Genomic DNA, 14,194 nt, shown 5'->3' on the forward strand with positions numbered 1-14,194 from the left:
CCTCATGCCCATAGCCCTGAGTCTGCTCCTTACAGCGTCATTGTCTGCAGTTAAGGAACCAGTTGCCCAATAGCCTGGCAGCTCTTCTACCCCCATGCATGCTCTCCCAGCACATTAGAGCTGTGCGCACTAGTCGGGTGTGGCCAGCAGAGGGTGCTATATCCCACGTGGATTTCCACCTGGACATCAACATGCATGGAGCAGTGAACGCGCAGGTGGTTTATTTTCCACTAGAAGGAGAAATTTGCAGCTGGAAATCATGGAAGTCTGTCTAGATCTGCTTTGAATTTTAGAGGGCTTTCTATGCGCCTGACTCTGTATTTGTTCAGCATCCACATTGTCCTGGGTTGAAAATGAAGAGAAGGTGTCTTTGTAATTTAGTCAAAGAGATGTCAGTTGGCTGCTGGGACATCCAGGGATGCTGTTTAAAGTCTCTCTCTCGTTCTGTCCTAGCCCAGTCTCTGCTTCATGAAGTGTAGTCACAGGAATGCTCGGATCAAGTCTCTCTCTGGGACGTTGGTGTAAGAAGGCACACATACACTCGGGTTTCTCCTGGAGTCTCTGGTTACTTTGATTTGCCAAAGCAACAGGAGAAGAAACGAAGCCCCTTCTGTTTCATTTTTTCCTTTTAACTGAACTCTCCCGTGTAGTCGACTTTACCTTTTATGTCCTTTACATGAGTCTTAGTAAAAATGATATGAAAATAGTTTTCAAATTTGAGTTGGAATCAAATATTTTCACGTTCCTCTCTAATGCTGTTTTCACGCCTTGTGTGTCTATGTAGAGCTCCTGCGGAGTGTCACAGCAATTTTCATTTTCAAATCTCTCTTCTTCAAGGTCACTGTCATGGATTGAAGGCAGAGCTGCAGGCACCTGAAGACGTGTTGGCATCTTGTGGTGATGGAATGCTGAGGAGCTGTCTGGGGAATTTCAAAGTGGAGAATGAACTATGCTTTACATCTCTAACAGCATCCAGTAGATGAAACTGGGGCACTCATTTTGTGGAAAGATCCAGGTAGTGAATATGTAAGGTGTGGTGGGCCACACTTGCTGACTCCTCATTATTCATTTCTTTTCTGAAGCTCATGTTTCAGGAGTTCAAAAATTTCATGAGCTCACAGGGCCCCTGTAGCCAGCTCCTGGCGAGAAGATGCTTAGTCGGTTTTCAAAATATATATGTTCTTTTTCACGTACATATATATTTCATGCTCTTAAGTAATTTCCTTTAACAATTGGTGCTCTTTTGATATAGATGTGACAAGAGGTGGGGCTGTCACATTGGTTTTGTGAATCTCTGACTTAAGATCTATATTGCATTGTTAGAAATACAGAAATGAACTGTGGAGAAATCTACATCTTTCCAAAGAACAGAAGAGCAAATCTGTTGTCTGGCATAGCAAGGCTCACAGTTAACCTTGGTTTCAAAACAAGGAGCAAACCCTTCCTCATGAACTGTCCTATTATGATCAGGATGTGTTTAAGCCTTCTGTCAGGGCTACAAAACTTTGTCTGCTCTTGGCCCATAGGTGTCCTCCTGCTTGTGATGCTGTGGACAGAATACATAGCCATTACACCAGAAGGAAGAGTTCAAGGCGTTGTTCCACTGAATTCAACTTTAGTGTCACCCACTGATAGCAGAGCTATGGAATCTGACAAATTCTCTCTGAGAATGGATGCCTGAGTGTGCTGGAGCTTCCTGACATGGTGGGGGGAGACCCCACAGCCACTGTCAGCCTCAGTGAGCATGAGATTGTCATCACAGCCCAAGGAGGCCCGGGCCTCACTGCCCTCCTCAGTGTGACAAGTAGCTTCCAGCAGCTTCCCGTATAACTGCTGCCTTCACTTCCATCTTGTTGTTCCCTGAAATCTATTAGGAAAACCACATAAACAGAGGAAGGCAGTCATGAGAATTGAGTATCCATAGGAAGGCATACTCACTGCCCTAATTGTTGAGCCTCTTAGGGCAGCTGTGGAATCCCTTCCCAGACCAACACCGTGCACATCCGACTGTACATCCAGGTCTCCCACTGAGCCCAGGTCCACGCCACCCTGAGCTATCTAGTAGGTTAATGCCCAGGTGTCAATCACTTGGCTGTTGTGCTTAATTAGCATGTAGAAGAGGTAAAAATTCAAGTCCTGGGTGCGTGTGGAGAGCTTAACATGGGCCTTCAGAGAACAATGTAGCACTGGGCAGGGCTTCTGTGGCCTCCATGGCTTCCAGCCCAGGTGCAGCCCTTGGTTCCTTGTCATGTGAACATTTTCCTTCCAGGGGAAAGATTAACTTCCAATAAATCATAGGTAATGGACAGGGTAGTGAGGTGCTGAGAGAGGGGCAAGTAGGGTGAGAAAAGTGACAAATTCCCTAAAGCTAGAGAGAGTGACTGTGGTCAGTTCACTGGCACTTAGAGAAGTTAGGCTTCCTTCTTTCTGATGCCATTGGGAGGAAAGAATTCCCCCTCTTTTTGTTCATTATGTTTTTTCTGGAGTGGCTTTGAGGACCTGCTCAGAGGCCATCTCCAATCTGGGAGAAGAGCATGTTAATGTGATGCAGACCCCTAAGCCCTTAGCAGACGCTGTTCTCAAAAACTGTGATCAGGAACATTCCCTGGGATGTTTCCTGGAAAAAAAAAATGACAATTCTGCTTTGAGCTGAATCTGGCAAGTGCTTCAAAGAGCAGGTAGCACTCATGCCAGTAGTGTGACTTTGGACTTTTCAACAGTATGTAATGTGAGAGGTTAAGCAGGTGGATATAGAGGCAGAAATGGGCATTTATATTGGGTGTGTGTAGTTTTTAGGTGAAGTCTCAGACCTGATGAACTGGGTTTAGAATATGAGGGAAAAAGGTGAGTCATGTGTGTCTGCTTTGTCTGCCCCGGTCTGGATTTCCCATTAGGTGCATGCTGTGCTGATGGCTTCCTATTGGCAGGGAGGCCCTATTTTGCCCACAGATGTGTCAGTTGTGGATTTTGCCACAATCTCTCCCAATACCTCATGAGCTTATAGGTAGAACCTCAGAGGTCTGTTTACTCATAGTGGCATTACCACTGACTTGGTGTCTGCAGAAGGCCTGTTGGAAGAGTTGGCTCTGTAAGACAGAGCATTGCACATGCAAGACTCCCTTCCAGAGTCCTCCCGTCACTCTCCTTCCCTGCAGTTGTGACATTACCACATGCAGCTCCACTGTGCCATTCTCCTTTAGGCTAGAAGCTTGTGGAGTGTAGACATGAACCAAAGTGCACCTCTGTCCCTTGAGTGGCTGGGTGGTGCATTCTGTCTCTGGCAGGAAACTTGAGATACGTTAGCCTGGAGCACAGTGCACAGTGCTGGAGAAAACTGAGAAAATTGTACTGGGTGCCTTCAGAGTGTGCTGGACATTGGTTGCCATAGATTGAGTGTCTGAGGCAATAAGCAAGACCCAGCTCCACCCGAGAAGCCAAATTGAAAAATGTCTTCTTTTTTCCCTCTCTGTTGTATCAAGACTCCAAAATTATGGCTGGTGCCACCCATCCTTGGGGTGGATCTTCCCATTTTATTTCTAAGTCTATATGTCCTACCTCAAAAGTCACCACAGCTTATCTCTGTAGCTGTGCTCCACTGATCCTGTTAATCTTTGAAAATTGATACCACCTTGAACTCTTCCTGCAGAGAGGTTCATGGATAGGTTTCCTCTCCTTGGCTTTCTTGTAGTAGCTGCATGAACTTTGAAAATTCGTATCACTTCATTGATCCTATGTTGTGTCTATTTATGTGAGAAGAATCTTTAGAGCACCTTAGCGACTTCATGGTGATCACAGTACTGGAACACAGTACTGAGACTGTCACCAGCTCTGTCAGGCTCAGCAGACTCAGCTGTTTAGAGAGGAGATTCTCAGTCCATGCTGAAGTTGGAAAACCAGTTCTCACCGGTTTAAAGTCACTTTTACCATGTGTCATGGCTTGAACCTGGATGTACCCATAATGACAGTTAGAGTTATAGCCAGGTATTTTTAGAGCTGCTGGGATCTATGCTGTATGAATATGCACTGGGTTTTGTATCTTTGTTAAATGTGTGAATGCTGACTACATTCATCTAAGGTATTAGCATAGTTCTGGGTATGGATAATGAGAGGACTCCCCTGTGTGGATGGCACCAACCTTCAGGATAGTGGCCTAGATGGGACATGAAGGAAAAAGGGAAGGCAGGCTTGCTGCCTCCTGCTTATCCTCCAGGCAGGATTTTCCCGCTGTCATTTGCCTCCGTGCTGTAGACAGCTGACCATGCACTGAAAACTATGTAATGTCAGCAAAATTTCAACTTTCCTCATGGGAATTTGGGTGTTAGTTCTCTACCTATCTTAGTTATTTTTGCCCATACTTAGTAGGCATCTCTTTAGGCTTTTTGGTAGATTCAGCAATACCTAGAAAAGTTGGAGAAAGGCAGTGGACAGGGGCTGACAATCACATCTCTGAAGGACGGTGTGCAGGAGATTGCCCTACTCCCCGCAACATCTGCTCACAGTCAAGCACACAGACATTTCCTTAAGAGATTTGGCATGGAAGACCCTGTTTTAATCACCATATTTTGTTTCAGGGTGCAAAGGTGCAAATAGTGTTGAAGCATTCCAATCAGGCTTCACTGATGCTGTTCCCTTCCTTTGCAGTCTATGCATGCGCACTTAGAAAGTTGGCTCTGAGATCACCAGTTGTGCAAAGCAGAGCCTTGGCCTGAAACCCAGGGTGCAAAGGACCATACATTGTCTGAAGGATTGTGTAGAAGGATTGCGATGGAAGTCACAGAATTCCCAGCCAAAACCATGGAGCTCAAGAATACCCAGGCTCGGTGTTCCATAATCCTGTGGCCCCAACTCTCAAGGACACCATACAGCACTAAAGCTCAGAGATAATGTTGCGCTTTTTGCATGTGATGGGGGAGTCTTTGGAATGGATTTACTGGCATGAAGAAAATGACACATAGCTGGTGGCAAAGAGAATGAGTGTTTCCTGGTGAAACCATCTGAGGAATTGAAGTCACAGTTTTCTGGACATAGGTGATGTTTCTTATTAGCTCCCTTTGAAGATTGAATGTCCTGATCTCTAGATCATTTAATCTCCACATGCACTTACTATAACTAGAGATGCTCCCTTTTATTCCTTATCAACTTGGCTCCATATTGGGCAGAGGGAGAATTTCAGCTAAAAGGAAAAGAGCCTGTAGCTGTTGTAAATCTATGTTTAGCCCCATGCTTCGGCAGCTTGTAGTTTGGGTCACTTTTGGGTTTACCAGAGCAGGGAGACTGTATCCTCAGGCTGCGGGAATGCTTAGATTGATGAGGTTGTGGGGTGGATAAGTCAAAGCTGTCCTGTTCGGCATGGGTCTCATGTCCGCAAATGTTAAGTGGGTTTAGGTGGTCTGGGTCCCATTTCTGGTCCAATGACCTTTGCTTCTGGATTCATTGCATTAGAGGTAGACAGTATTACACTATGCAATCCATACCAGAAGGGGCTCCACTATAGATGAATTCCATTTGCTTATGCGAACAAAGCCAAATTGTGAATATGTATTTGTGTTCCTTTAGGTTGTGGGCATCGTTTGTACCCAGGCATGGATATCTTTCATGACTATAGCCATTGCTTGCATCTTTCTGCATGGGATGAATTTTCCTGTTTCTAAGAGAAGACGCTTACTTTTCCCTATAATTGTAGGTGTCCATGAAAACATGATGTCATGAAAGGAAATGCCCACTTTCTTTGCAAGGGGAGCACTGGATATAGAGGAGGGTCACAGGCAAATTTGATTCCAGATAAAGGGTTTGTTTGACAATTTTTAAATTATTTTTTATTAATTTTATTGAGCAAGAAATAGCAATGAGACAGTTTCAAAACAGGTCAGTAGGACAGCTACAATCATTAATACCTCGCATATGTCTTCCCAGTAGTCATTCACAATACAAGAGGCAGATGTGACACTATTAGTACAAAGAGTGTCACAACAATAGTCTCCTATCCAAACACTATTAGTACAAATCTTTTTTCTCATTGAATTAAGAGAAAGCAGCTGTGTATCTACCCTATTTTGTATATACAGATACAAAGTGGTCCTTCACTTATATCTCCTTTTTGACAATATATTTCACAGAGACAAAGCCTGCGTGATCTGTTGAATGAACTTTTCCTGAGCTCTGTGCTGGGCATGCTTGTGTAAGTTCACAGTATTTTTAACTTCCAGGTGAGCCAAGGTAAATCTCAGCCATGCATGCCAGGGCATAGCTGAGCCCCCAGGCCCAGGGCCATCCAGGTCTTAGAATGTCACCTCTTAGCAGTAGTTTGGTGATCCTTGCACATTCTCTGCTCTGGTGGGGACAGTTTCTCCCTGTCCTGCAATGGTTCACACAAGCACCAATATGGACTGAAAACTTCCCACTGGCCAAATGTAAGAGGAATCTACAAGCACCTGTGCACAGGGGAGGCAGGCATTTCTTGATTATGTAGTGGCCAAATGAACCTTTGATTAGGGGTTGTGTGCACCCTTTAGGTATTGTCCACAAATGGCCGGGGTGTTCGCTATGAGCCCTGGAACCAAGAGATGATGTCCCAGTGGCCTCTCTAATGCTGACTTTGTGACATGAGTTCTTCCACAGAACTGTGTTTCACAGTGCTAGTGGCAGGATTTCAGTGCTGGTTAGCCTACCTTCAGAACTCTGCCACCGCCTTCCCTTGCTAAGTGACTAGATTCTGGAGCAAACTACACAGTTTGTTTTGGATAGTGATTTTGGTTTTCTGGGAGAGGATGCCCTGGCATGAGGGCCCTAGCTGGTGCCTGCCACCTTGTGGAGCGGTCCTATTGGTTCCTTGATCTCTCTGCCTGCCTACCAGTTTAGTGTAACTTCTATGTTCCAGTGCTCTGGTGTCCCTCATTATCAGTGACAGTCCTTTTGCTTGGGACCCAGAAGCAGCTCCAAGCTTTGAAATCTGACATTCGTACTTTAAATCTTTGTGCAAGCAGTCAGGATCGATCTCTGTCTTTCTCTCTCCTAAGTCCACCCTGAGGTGCATAGGATGAGAGTGAGAAATGGACATTAGCTTTATGTAGATGTTACCCTTGTATCATTTGTCAGCAAAAGATTCCATGTGAAGGCTGTTAGCTCTGTCTTCCAGCCTGTGATTCTGTTAGGCAGAGATCAGGCCTCTGCCACAGACATGAGAGTCACCATCGCATACCCTGTAGTCAGAATCCTTCTAGCAGAAAGCCTCTTCCATCTGCATTTAACATCATCTTCCCCAGGAGGCTGTTCATTGAGAGGTCGCAGTCATCCACTCTCTGCACAGAGTCCTGTATGGGTCCTCCTACTTTGGCCTGCAGCAAGTCATCTCCCTGAGGTGTTTCATGTGTCTAGATTTACGCTGAGATTTTCCTATAAAAGACCCTAATGTGGGCTTATAGTAATATTTTTCTAACAGTGGTCCCTTCTCTTCTCCATTCGGGTTATAGCTGAGTGTGGAGCTCCACTGAGCACGCAGGTCCCAAGTCAGCTTCTCAGCATCTTTCTTTAGGAGGCAGCGAAAGCAAGGTTCCTGAAGCAGGCGGGACATCCTTGGGACACAGTCTAACTGTCTTGACGACTGCGCCACCAGGTGGTAACAGGATCTTATGACTTGTGTTATGACCCGTGTGTCAATTTCATTTGTGTCCCTGAACAAAGAGGAAGAAAGGCTTGGTTATATTTGGAAATCCTAAGGCAGAAACCAGAGATGGAGCCTCTGATTTGTTAGGACAGCGTTTTATTGTGTGTTTCCTGGAGGAAGGCGTGCTCCCCAGCACATTGGTGGCTTCATTTAGGGGCCTAACCACTTGCGACTTTTGGTGATAAAAAGCAACAGAATCCTGCTGATCCTAAAAGCTCTTAGCTGGCACCAATGGTTGGCAGGTGTAGAGCACAAACATCTTCTTTATTTTCAAGTGTAATTACAACTTCATGTTTCCTATAAAACCCAATATTTTCTGGTTTACAGGTTTGTTCTTCTCTCTTACACACCTCAATTGAAGCTTTCCAACGTAGATAAAGGGGAACATCAATTCCTGAATAGAAGTCCTTGCAAATCTGACCTGTTCTCATGAAGTCATATATATAGTGTAATATGGCAGAAGTATCTCAGGGGAATGACAAAGTTTTGAGGTCCTTAGGCAGCATCAGCCCCCAAATGTTGAGGATTTTCTTACATCCCTGGGGATGCCTACTCCATTGAGCAGTTCCTTATGCCAATAAGAGATCCTCCTATTGAGATGCAAGAATTGGCTGACAGGTGCCAGGCAGAGATAGGCAGAAAGCATCTGTGAAGTGCCAGCCTGCAGCCCAGGCAACACTTGCTTGAATGAGTCCATCACTGTGTAGGAGTTTGGTACCATGCCATGGGTAGTCTCACTGGTGTGCTCTATTCAAGACGGTCCTGCACCTTTCATACTCATTAATCCTGGTTGCCAGAGCAGGAATTGAGGCATGCTCCATGATGCCTGACAACTAGCTAGGACGTGATGCTCTAAAAACCATTTTACACCTCCTTGAATGTCTTGTATGGCCCTGCGGAGGATGGGATATTTCTGGGCAGGAACAGGTTCAACCCACACTTCGCTTTCACTCTCAGGGCTACTTGATTAGCAGCCTGCCCAGGAGGTTATCACGGTCCCACACCCTGGTTACCTTATGTGTCAGGATATGGAACTTGTTTGTTCCTAGCTTTTGTGAATTCTGTCATTAAATTTTCCACTCTTCTGCTTGTGGCAATTTAAGATTTCCCATCATAGCTCTAGTTGAGCCAGTCTTAAGGCAATTTCCTTGCATCCAAAAGGAATTTGGGTTTGTAATTTTTCAATCAGGCTTCTTACCATTCGGGGACCTGGTCACCTTAGAAGACACAGATAATGAGCTGGCCCTCTGGACCTCTGTGACATATCTTTATGGACAGTCCCTGACATAAACATGGGCATAGTCTGTTTCAAGCAGATTTCTCAGTGTGTGGTTTGCCAAAGTTACTCCATAGGGTCCTGCCTAGCCTCTTTTAAAGGTTTTTGAATATGCATTTATTGGGCTGCTTTTAGAGGTTTTTCTGTCTAAGTCCAGTCTGTAGAAATACACATCACTACAATGTACTTTTCCTTCAGGCCTATTTGATCATCCCCTTGGAGAGGAAGAAATAACCACCTGAGACCCAGTAAACTAACATAAAATATTTTTTGTCTCCCTATGCACCTCAGGGTGGACTTAAATTCACTTTATAGCTGAGGATAGCATTGAACTAAAAGCTCTGCCTAAGTATAGTGAAAATTAGGATTACAGATGTGTGCCTTCACACCAGGCCTCATTATATATATATTAATAAGATCAGACATTATAAAGGTGATCTGCACGCTAGTGGAGATAGCTGAGTAGAATAAGCACCTGCCTGGCAAGCTCAGGTTCCTGAGTTCAATCCCTGAGTTCTGAGTTCAATGCCAGGCGCCATTAAAAAAAGAAAGAAAAGAAAAGAAAGGGGTTGTGGGAAGATGACAGAGGCAACTGGATCCCTCTGGCCAAGCTAGATTCCCATGGATCAATGATCCTCTGCTGGGGTTGCCTTTTCCTTGCTTTAGGAGGATGGGCCATGAACCTGGATTCCTCTGTCCTCCTGAGCTACATAGTCTCAAATGATTCCAAGTTCATTGCCTGTCCAGCTGTCCTGGGATTCCTATATATTTTTGATAATGGACTTCCACATGAATTGCCTTGCCGTTCATATGCTCTCCAGGTTTGTCATTATCTCTCTAAGTTGTACCATGCGTCAAGTCACATAGAGAAAATGGAGTATTGTAAGAAAAAGAGAATAAAGTAGAATTGGCTGTGGGCAGAGTTCCTAGTTAGAGACCCACAGAGTGGACCATTTAGATGTCTATCATTTCCAACCATCCAATCACTGCGTGGAAGGGTGGGGCCATAGGTTTGTCAAAGAAGCAAAGCTTGGTGTCCAGTGCAGTTACACTGTCAGTGGAGCAGCTGGGCTTCCGTAGCTCGTGTCCATGAAGGAAGTGGAACGTGGCGGACCATGCGGTGGTGAACTCCTTAGCATCCATTCGTTTTCATTCTTAAGTTGTGGCTTGGGAGGTAGGTTTCAGATTGCGTATGTGGTTATACTTTATGTGCCAGCGTGAGGAGTCTTCTGAATCATTTCATTAGTACAGTATTGGTCTCACCGGTCTGTCCGCGGTGACAGTCTGTGGGTTGAACTTCCAGATGAAGAGACCGCAGGTGCTTAAGGCTGAGCGGGTGTCAGCTGCGTATGGCACAGTGGTCTTGGGAGCTTGGTGACCTCTCAGGGGACTTCCTCAGTTTAAATTCACTTGATTGTGACCCTTGATTGGTACTCTGCGACATGCTTGTGAGCGTCGTGGCTGAAGAGTGTTCATGGCCCTAGCAGCTGGGATATAGAAAGATGGTTCATGGCTTGCAGCTTTCTGGAAGGTCCGCAGCTCTGTTGGCCTCAGGGTTGTAGTGTAGGAGGCAGCGTGCTGAGGCGTTCAGGTCGTTTACCTTTTTCAAGCCTGGTGTTACATCCTCATTGATGGTGTTTAGGGCTTGTCGTGTTTTGACTTGCAAATCAGGAAAGAGTTGGTGTGGTTGGTTTAGCAGGGGTCAGCCCAGGACTAAGTGGCCTTTGAGCAGCAGAGAGCATCCCTTGGTTCTGTTTCTTGTACAGGCCTGGGTAGATAGTGCTGGGTTGTATTTGTTTACAATTGGGTCTTGGGGGTTTGCTTCAGATTTCTCATTAGAGACCTTGAGTGTGTTATCTCTAGCCAGAACAGCAGCAGAATAACGGGCTCAGGGATCCATACTGGGATTCTGTCAGGTTATAGCTGTGAGCGCCTTTTGGAAACAGGTTTCCTTCTCCTAGACCAATACAATGCAGTGATTAATACAAACCTTCCCTTTAGGGTAACTTCCTGTGTTTCCTGATGCTAGAAAGGTGTTTCTTTAATGTAATTTCAACGTAAAACTGAGGAAATTCATGTCTGTCTTGTGCCTTACTGACTGAGAATTGCTTGGTCCTTGTCATTGAACATATGGTGCCCTCTTATGGATTCTACTCATTTCTATTTTTTGTTTTTTTATTTTTAAATTAATTTTATTGAGAAGCAAATAGCAATAAGACAGTTTCAAAACAGGTTAGTAGGACAGTTGCAATAATTAATACTTTGCATATTGTTGTCTTCATAAAGTTATTCATAGTATAAGGTGCAGACATGATATCCTGTCCAAACACTATTAGTACAAATCTTTCATCTCATTGAATTAAGAGAAAGTAGCTTTGTATCTATCCTAAATATTTTGTATGTAAATATGTATGTTTTTATTTTATTAATTTTTTATTTTAGGGAATGGTCTACAGGGTATTCAGGATCTCGCTACTAGAGTGGACTCAGTGATTCTCCTGTTTACAGCCTCCCACGTGCTGGAATTATACGTGCACGCCACCATGCCCAGTCTTTATCACCATGTAAGCGTGCTATGGGTGCAGGGCCACTTTGGGAATCAAATCCTTGGCCCCTGCGCCTGCTTGTGGGCAATTCAAATCTGCTGAGCTATTTGGCCGACCCTTGTACATATGTAATTAATGTCATTGTATTTTACCACATGTGGTGCTCAGAAGTCCGATGTTCCTCTGATGTTCTGTGCTATTTAACAGTGGCTGCTTCTTCCTTTCAGATCTGAAAGGGAATCAAGTTCCCAGGGATCATTTCTCATATATTATTTGACCATATAATTTTGTGTTGGTTTTTAATGACATTGACTTTGTTTAAGTAAAATTGTATTTGTACTTGTTTCTCAAATGCATCTTAACAAACACTGAAGGCCGGCCAAGTAGCTCAGTGGATTAAAACACCTGTTTAGGCGGACACAGGGGCCTAGAGTTTCTTCCCCAGTGTGCCATGCTGGCCCCACCAGAGAGGCGCCCTGAAATGACAATTGAGACTGGACATGGTGGAGCACGCCTGTATTGTCAGCACTTGGGAGGCTGTAAACAGGAGAATCACTACGAGTCTGATCTATGCAGTGAGAGCCTGTAGACCCTGTCCTAAGTACAAAAACAAGCAAACAAATAAAAACCCAAACACCGTTTTCATAATATTTCATTTGAAATGAGTGTCCTTGATGGGCCTCTGAAGGTTTTTATTTTTATTTTTTTGTAATTTGTGCAGGGTATCACTACACAGCTTCAAATTGTAGTGCTCTTCCTGTTTTCAGCCTCCCCAGCACTGGGGTTACAAGTGCATGCCTCCACACCCAAAGTAGCTCACTGACGCAGGACTTGCAGCATTGTGGAGGGGGTAGTGCGTGGCATGTGGTACCATGAACTGAACTTCAGCCCCTGCTCTTGCCTAGGCAGAGATTTAGTGGCTGAGCTATCTCGATGGCCCTCTTGTTTCATAAATATACCTTAACGAACACTGTTTTCAGGATGTGAGATTTGAAATGAGAGCCCTTGATGAGCCCCAGAAGTTTTCATGTTGGTTTTATTGCTATGCTTGCCCCTCATTCAAATTTTCCAAATACGATAGGATTTAGTTCAGTATTTTACATGCTAATTTTTGTTGCATTCAATTATGCTTGGTTCTCCAGTTTTCTACAAGGGTCATTGAAAGTTCCCCTTTAAAGAGTCAAAACTTTATTTTAGGGCATTTGCTTTTACAACAGTTTCTTTCATCACAAATTATTAAGAAATGTTTTCTCCTGACTGTTCTGTAAATGTCTTTGGAAGCAGATGCATAGTGTCCTTGAATTTTACATACAAGACCTTGATATTTTACAACAGTGAGTATATTCAGCCATCTGTCCTTGTCAGAAGTTAAAGTGTGGGAATTTATTTTACAGATCAATTGTCTGTGATACATTATTACATTTAATGTAGGGCCAAGCCTCTTTCATAAGTCTTAAAAACATTTTTATTTTCAATGTAGATCTAGAACATTTTCTGTTTTAATTGTATTTTTCTCTATTGCTTTACTCAAAGTTGTGGGTCTCCAAGTGCTAGCAGGCATGACTTTTATTGTAGTTTATCATGAAATTGCTTCTTGACATATTATGTTCATGAATCATTTGGCCTATGTATTCGTTAGTGCATAAATCTACCTAAGGCAGATAAATGGAGCAGCATTAGTCATATAAACACATTTCTTATCCTTGTGTTTGTTTTCTGAGAGTGTATACCTGGGAATCATGGTCGCTTATCCTGTCAAACACTGTTCACATTCTCAATCCACAATTGAATTGCACACTGAATAATAGGTCATTTAATCATATTCCGCCATAAGTGTTTTGCATAAACTTTCTCAGTAGATCATGTAAAATGTAATTTGAAAGGAAAGTAACTCAATGAGTTGTCCATTTTCAAGGAGTTAATGTAACCTGTGCATCATATGTCTCCTTTTTATTCATTTTTTTGTTTTGCTGCTAGGCATCAGGTTCAATTTGTGATAAAAGTGATACACGTGCAGTTCCAGTGGCACACAGCCCCAGCCAGTAGTTTTATAGTTATCATAGTTGTGTGTTAACTGTACTGTCTGTCCTGAAATTCAGGATTGGCCAATGTCCGCATTGTTGTATGTATGAAAAATCACATAGTTAAGTTTATCAGTTACCAAGATGAAGAGGCGAGTTCTGAGGCAAAAGCGTAGGTGAAGAATCGGAACAGGGTTTTCATCTCGACTTCTAGTTAAGTATTCCCATCTCTTTGGATCTTTAATCGTAGCAGATAAGTCTGAATCCTAGGACATAGGAATAAGAGATGACCAGAGTCTACCTGTTTGTACTCATCCACATTGTTAATATCTTTATCAATTCTAATGTTGATTCTGAGGATTTAATGTTGGATGTCAGTTTTCACTAAGGATTTAAGAAGGAAAGTGCAATTACAAATCAGAATCTCCAAATCTGGAGTTTAACATTTCCTTTACCTAATTAATGTGTTTGACTTGACTGTAGTTGAAATGTCTGCTTGAATAACCTTGAAATGAACAATGTAGCATCAGAGGGCTTGCAGATAGCTCAGCAGTCTAAGCCCCTGCCTGGCAAACACAAGGACCTGGGTTTCATCCCCAGCACATCACACCCTGGTGGGCTTGAAGCTCGGCTTAATGATGCTTGCCTGTAATCTCAGCACTGGGGAGTCTGAGACAGGAGGATCACT

This window comes from Octodon degus, unplaced genomic scaffold (assembly GCF_000260255.1).
Source record: "Octodon degus isolate 3935 unplaced genomic scaffold, OctDeg1.0 scaffold00413, whole genome shotgun sequence".
Taxonomy (NCBI): Eukaryota; Metazoa; Chordata; class Mammalia; order Rodentia; family Octodontidae; genus Octodon; species Octodon degus.